Source organism: Drosophila serrata, unplaced genomic scaffold (assembly GCF_035046125.1).
Source record: "Drosophila serrata isolate PLE 108 unplaced genomic scaffold, ASM3504612v1 contig_190, whole genome shotgun sequence".
Classification (NCBI taxonomy): Eukaryota; Metazoa; Arthropoda; class Insecta; order Diptera; family Drosophilidae; genus Drosophila; species Drosophila serrata.
The window spans coordinates 645,865-653,362 of record NW_028257088.1 but is presented as its reverse complement, the minus strand read 5'-3'; the positions used below and the strand labels follow the sequence as shown (position 1 = coordinate 653,362).

Here is a 7,498-nt window from a genome sequence, read left to right as displayed (position 1 = left end):
AGCTTTATTTCATGCTTATTAGAACCGAAAAACTTGTTATTTTTCTTAGGTTTTAAATGATTTACTTTGTATTAAGCAGATTTTTAAGCAGCAACTTATTACTTAGCCTTATTTATCATTTAAAAAGGGGAATTTATAAATTATTCAAAAATGTGAATGTTGATTAAATTATATTTTATAAATTTAATTTTAGTAAGGGTATTTAATAACAAAGTATGATGCAAAATAAAATGCAAAAGGAGAAAGGGGAAAACACATCCCTGAGCCGTCGCGGTGACGTTGACGCAATTAAATGGCGCAAACACACACAGGACATCACAGGACCTGTGATGGTGGTCATATCCTGAAGGAGTCTCGCCTTTCAGTGTCCCTGTCAGTTTGCCTTGTTCCACTTATTGCTCCTCTGTGCAAAAAAAAAAAACGAACAACAACAATCGTGCCTCGACTACTAAAATTGAAACCAAGTTTTAAAGCTATTAAATATTATTCATAAAATAAAGAAACTATGATTTAGGGAAAAAGCATGAATCCTGGCTAATTTAAGCTCTATTGCTTGCCCGAATTCAAGGTCCTTTTTAAGGATTCGGTCAGGGATGGAGACCGGATGTGATGGTTGATTTAATGGAGGCAGTGCCTCTTGTTGTTCGCCTGTTGGTTGTTTGCTGTTTGTCTGACTGAGTGACGTCTGCTCTCTCTCTCTCTCTCTCGTTCTCTCTCTCTGTCCGCATGTCCTTGTGTCCGTATATCCTTTTGCCATAAGTCTAAATGTCTGTAGGTCCTGGTGCCTGCCTGGTTGGTTCGTAAGTCTAAATGTCTAGTTGTCCATGTGGTGTCCGTTTGTCCATGTCTCCCGTATGCCAGTTGGTCCTCCTGTCTGCATGTCCTTCTGCATGTCCGTTTGTCTGCACTCCCAAACTGCAGCAAAATCAAAGGGCGGTGTCTAAAAAGGGAGAAAAACGAAGGAAAAACCATCGACCCGGCGACCTAACAACCCATCGACCCAGTGACGTTGCCTTTGGCTGCATTTCACTTGCATTAAGTGCTTCCTTCTCTGTCACCGAAGGGTAACTCCTCCACAAGAGGAGTATCCCTCTCTCTACTCCCGATTACTGGAGGCCGGAGAGGAGCCGGAGACCATGTCTTCTGCTCCAATGTCTGGGCATCGGGCAAACCACTTTGTGCCTTCACCTTCGTGTCACTCAAATTAAAAAAAAAAGGAAGGGAAAAACAAACAGGAAACTGGAGAGAGAAATGCATGCAGAAGCGGAGCTCAGTTCGTGTCACATTTTTCGCTTTCCATAGCACTGAGAAAAATTATGGCAATTAAGTTGAAAAGATTTCAAAATATGTGATTCTTAATGCTAAAATATTCATTTTGTTGGAAATATAAAGCATTTATAATTACAAAACAAAGTTTTAAATTGCTTTGCTGCAGTATATCTATTTCTATAACACATATTCTTAAAGAGCCGAATCGATCTAGACATACTTTATTCTCCTTCTGACTTTATGATTGATTCTAAGCAAACTTGTAACTCAAGTTTAAAAGTTTTCTTAATAAAATATCTTCACAAGAGATCTTGTGTTAAATGATTCAACCTTTTTACTTTACTTTAACATTAAATAGAATTTTTAAATTTCTTGTTCAATGTTATCCCAATTTTTCCCTGTGCATCCCTGACATCTGTGTGACTTCGCGCATTTGGAGCTTTAATCATGAGCTGGGCGCGGCTTTACTTCCACCATTTGACCCCCAAGCCCGAACCCGAACCCGAACCAGAATCCAAAACCCAAAACCCAACTCAAATTCAAACACACATTCAAAACGCAACTCGTAGGCAATGTCCTGTTTGTTTCAGGATGAGACCTGCATGTTTGCGGATTCCGTGCCGTCGAGTGTCCTATTGCAGCTCGTCCTGCCAGCGCAGGTCCTGCATTTAAGCCCGGGTTTTCCCTCAATTTTGTTAAGCAAGAGAGATGGTAACTTTTAGCTAAAGCTTACTAAATAAATTTATTATTTCATATAATTTTGTATATATTTTATATCATTTTACCACTTTTCTCATTAATTACTAGATCAAAAGGTGTGTAAGAACATTAAAAATATGTACAAATATATGAAAATACTAGCTGTACCCTGCCACGTTTCTCTGTGGCATATTATGGTTAAGAGGGCACTTCTGAATACATCAAGGTTCTGGCAAAATCATCTTCCTGGCATAAGGTGAAGAAGGCAGTCAGAGTTGTCGCTGGCCGATTCAGGACTCTTTCTTGCACATTTTTTTCTGTGAAATAGACACGTTGACCATTCTCCAAATGGACTGCCACGTTTCTCTGTGGCATATTGTGGTTGAACGCATAAGAAATAAGTCAAACAAAAAATAATCATTTTCAAATTAATTTAATTCTGTAATACTTGTTGGTATACAATATTCTTTGTTTCTCCATTCTCCGCGTAAATATAAAGACTTTTTGGTTTTCCGACTCGTGAACACGCAACATATAATTGTCCGTGTGAAAAACAATCTTCATCCAAATCCAGACCACACAACTCCAGAGATTGACCTTGAGCTTTATTTATGGTCATTGCAAACGCCAAACGAATGGGAAACTGCAATCTCTTGAACTGGAACGGTGTATCTGTCGGGATCATAGGAATCCTAGGAATGAGGACATCTTCACCTTTGAAAGGACCAGTTATGATCTTTGCTTCTACTATGTTGTTCATCAATTTCTTGACTGCGAGTCGCGTACCGTTGCAGAGTTTCGGCTGTTTTATATTCCGGAGCATGATAATCGGCACACCTATTTTTAATTTTAATATGTGTGGTGGCATTCCAGGCAGATCAAGTGAGTTTAGAAATTCGGTAGGGTAATTAACTGCTTCATCTGCCTCCACAACGGTATCTATCGACTTATATGTAATTTCGTCAGTTTCTATGCTTTTTTGGATTACATGATTGAACTGGTAGACATCTTTGTTCTTGGCAGCGAGAATCGCTCGTCCACTGAGCCAATCGTGATTCCTATTATTTATTCGGATATTGGGAAACACTTTTTGGATAAGTTCTTCCTTCGATGTAACTAAATTACAGAAATTCCCGGGCAATACTATTTTTCTCGACGTCTCATTGACTGGCAGCTTTCCGTTCCCAATGTCCAGTAGCTGTCGTGAGAATACGTCGGCTGAGTCATCGTTCTGTAACTGGACACGCATATTCGTCTTCAACTGTAATGTACGTACATGTTTCCACAATATAGAATATTTCAGGCAAGCATTTATCTCGTCAGCTGGTGTCGATCGGGAAATCACAGGCAACGTTTGTCTGAAATCCCCTGCGAGCAATATTAACGCGTTCCCATGCATTGCTCTCAGCCGCTCAGTCTCTCGGAAGGAGGCCCGTTCTTCGTCAGTCATATTCGTAATCTTACGTCTTTTTGCTTCTGTATTGCGAATACAACGACCCAATCTCGACTTTTTTGGTGGCATGACTTCGTTTCTTACTGAACCTGAACAAAAAATAAAATTTGTATATCCAATTTCTTCTTTCAATATGTTTTTAATGTTTGACAGGAAATGCTTTGTAGAGGGCGCAGTAGTAGGGGCACGGGGAAAAACTAAAAAAAATAGATATATTCGCAACCGCAGATAAGCTATCAACATCAAAAGTAGTCAATAACCGAGCTGGAACCTCAACGCATGTTGTGTAAAAATTTGGGCTTAAACGGTTCAGAACTTTTCGAGTCTATGAAGGATGTAGACACGAACAGAGCATTTTTATATATATAGATTTAAGTATTTTAAACAATAACAGAACTCTTTAAAAAAAAACTACACTTTTAATGCAAAATTATTGACTGTCAATAAAGATTTCAACAGTTTTTGGCTGCCGATTTCCGGCAACACTGCCACTGGGCACTTTTGACTTTGTTTGGTTTCTGGTCCCGCTCTCGGTCTCGGTTTTATTCAGCATGGCAGCAAATTATTTTTAATTATCGCCATTGCTGTCGCTGTTTGTGTCCGCTGTCCGCTGTCTCCTGTCAGCCATCGCTTTTCCTGACCCATGAGCAACAAAAAAATAACCGGAAAATCAAGAAAAAAAAAACAAAAACCAAAAAAAAAGGCGAGCAAACGAAACAACCGCAGGCAATTTCAGGTGGCACAACGAAATAAAGCTTATCGGCCTTGTTCTCAATCAAGTCTAATTTCGAAAAGCGATTGCAGTCAGCCAAATGTAGTTGCCAGAATTTTCCTTTTTCCAGTTATCAATTTTTTTGTGTGAGTTTTGTGGTTGGGAAAACTTTTGCGAGAATGTGAGGAAAAAGATAGAGACTAAAAAGAGGGTATGATAGTTGCAGGGAAATATATTTATTAGAGAAAGTTTAAAGGTTGAAATATTTTTGAGGTTTTAATGATGACTTGTGGGAAAGAGTTTGGTAGTTTATAATAATATATTAAAAGGAAAATTTAATCTATTTTAATTTTTTTTATCATTTACTTAGTTAAGTTTAATTTGAAATATTCCAAACTTTTATTTAAACTTTAGCAGGCTAAAAAAAACTAAAAAGAAGAAACTTATCCTTTTTATAAAGTTTGTTTGTTTTAAATATAAACAACACCTGATTCCATATTGCAAAATAAACTATTATCAGACAGAATAAAAAGCTCGCTACGAAATGAAAATGCCAGTGAAGTTTTCCTCACAGAATTCGAAAGTGTGAATGAATTGAGGAGCCATTCTCTCTCTTTCTCACTCTGTCTGTGTGTGTTTCTAAGCACCGAAAAAACATTTATGAGACCCACAAGTACATCTCACACACACTCACACACACACACAAGTGCAAATAAATACACCCGCACACACACACACACAAAACACAACAGCACTTGGCCTAGACAACGACCAACTGGTTATCCCTTTAGGAAATCAACTAAGCATTTTAATTAACTTTGCCGAAAAACGGAACCAAAACAGAAGCAGAGAAAAGGCAAACACAACAACTAAAAGAAATAAAATAGAAATAAAAACATAAAAGGAAAGTAAATTTGGGATGTCGAACTTTATATACCCTCGAATTTTGCAATGGAATTGGAGGAATGAATTGGAAATCGATCAAAATATTCGAAGTATTCGAATCTGTATTTTTGTATGCAAATTTTTGATTAAAAAACTCATAGCTAGGCCAAAAATGTATTAATTTCAATTCGGAAAGCAGTCCCATTTTAGTTTTTAAAATACTCACAAACCTGCATACTCAATTAAAGTTTGAAAAATAATTTTTTTTTTCTAAAATTTTTCTCAATTTTAATGACATAAAATTTTAGCAAAAATTGGTCAAATTTATTTTCTGTCTTAGATGGCTAAATCGATACAGTTTTTCATGCTGATCAAGAATATATATGAATTATAGGGTCGGAAATGGCTCCTTAACGAGTTAAAAGCCTTTAACTAAAATTAAAATACTGATATTTATCGATATTTTTATCTGAAAATTTTTTGCGACAAATCAAAGTTTAAAAAATTCATAACTAAGCCAAAAATGCATTCATTTCAATTCGGAAAGCTGTTTTGTGCTAGTATTTACAGCGTTAACAAATCTGCATATTAAGTTTTAGAATTCTTCAAATTTAAATTTTTATCAAATTTTGAAACTTTAAGTATGTAAAATTTAGTCATAAAATATCGAAAATTAATTCGAAAAAATTTATTTCTGCTAAACATGGCTAGATCGATTTGCCTGTTCATACTGATCAATAATATATATGGATTATAGGGTCAGAAATTAATATTTCAAGTGTTACAAGCTTCTAACTAAGTTTATAATAGCCGATATTTATCGATACTTTTATATGAACATTTTTTGCGACAAATCAAAGTTTAAAAAATTCATAACTAAGCCAAAAATGTAATAATTCCCATTCGGAAAGCTGTTCTGTGCTAGTTTTTAGAAGGTTAACAAATCTGCATATTTAGATTTTAAGTTTTACTCAATTTAAAATTTGTCAATTTTTGACCTCTTGACAACATAAAATTTAATAACAAATTTTGAACAAAAAATTTCGAAAAAAATGTTAACCGCCAAACATGGCTAGATCGATTCGCCTGTTCATGCTGATCAATAATATATATAATTTATAGGGTCGGAAATGATTCCTTCACAAAGTTTTAAGCTTCTGACTAAAATTAAAATACCCTTTGCAAAGGGTATAATAAGGGAAAGTAAACAGTAGGGAAAATACAAGGCGGGTGGAAAGCTGGAAAAGCAACAGCAGCAGCTGAAAATATGACCGAAAGCCGCAAAACTAAAGTTAAAGCCGAAAATTCCAGGGCCGAGGAGATATCATGATAATTTACTGAAAGCGCAACCATTTGTACACAGATACGAGTATCTCACAGATACTTCTTCCACACATGCACACACACACACACACCCACTCACACACACATACAATCAATATTAAATTTCCGCTTGCCACATCTTTATTTGCCTTTTTGTTGTTCTTCTTGTTGCCCCAAAACAAAGCCCACACACAGGGGGTGTGTGAGTGTGTGGAGGAGGTCAGAGGGCAAGTGGCGTCACAACCCCACACTGCCTTAAAATAACCTCCTCTTGCCCCTCTAGGAAAATCAAGAACCCCCCTCATACACACACACACACAGCCCCTGGAGTGTAACGTGAGCAAAGTGCAACTAATTTCGAAAAGGCAAATTTTATTATATTTTTAGCCCACATATAGTAGTAGTTTGGCCAAAGTGAGGGGAAAGTCAGGGAACGAATTCCCAAATGCAAATCTAAACTGCCTTTGGCACCACCAACAACCACACGCCAACAAGGCACTGAGAGAAAAGTTCTAAAGCATTTCTTTAAAATTTAATTATTATAAATTGTTCTTAAAGTATAGATTAAAAAGTTTTGAATATTTTAGTAAGATTTTGAAGAAAGGTTTTAACTAATATATAAATGTATCTTCCTTTAAATTTAATGCAACATTTATTGGTATTTTGAACAATTTTTAAGTGTTTCATCTCTTTAAATTATCACAAATATTTTTGAAAATATGATTTAAAATATATTTTAGATACTGTAAGGATATTTTAACGCCATAAGCTATATGAAAAAACTTGTTCTAAAATATTCTAAAGACTTTAATAATATTTTTAAGCAGTTAATCGATAAAAAGTGTCATAACAATATTCGAATTTCCACAAATTGAATTTCCATAAGGATTAAAATTATAAAAATAAATTATAAATGAAAATCTACTTAAGTCTTGTTATTTTTTTTTTTTTTTTGCTTAATTTTAAGCTAACCTAACTATTTTTCTCAGTGCCCTTAACACATTGAAGGTGAATTCAACAGAGATGCACACACAGAAAGAATGAAAAAGGAGCAGAGGGGACGAGTGAGAGAGAAAGTTTGCCAACTCAAGTTGAGGCCGATGATGAAGAGTTCAACGTAAAACTTTCATTTTATTTACCATGAGTTGGCAGGAAAA

The 7,498-nt window shown here is 35.6% G+C and overlaps 1 long non-coding RNA gene across 1 annotated transcript; it reads right to left on the bottom strand.

The window, feature by feature from the left end:
* Nucleotides 1–2,385: 2,385 nt before the first annotated feature.
* On the bottom strand, nt 2,386–3,525 carry LOC147644299 (uncharacterized). The gene is made up of 2 exons (XR_015270825.1): nt 3,245–3,525; nt 2,386–3,166 (listed from the first exon to the last, which is right to left on the bottom strand). It is a non-coding gene; the product is annotated as an uncharacterized LOC147644299 (long non-coding RNA).
* Between the last annotated feature and the right edge of the window lie 3,973 nt (nt 3,526–7,498).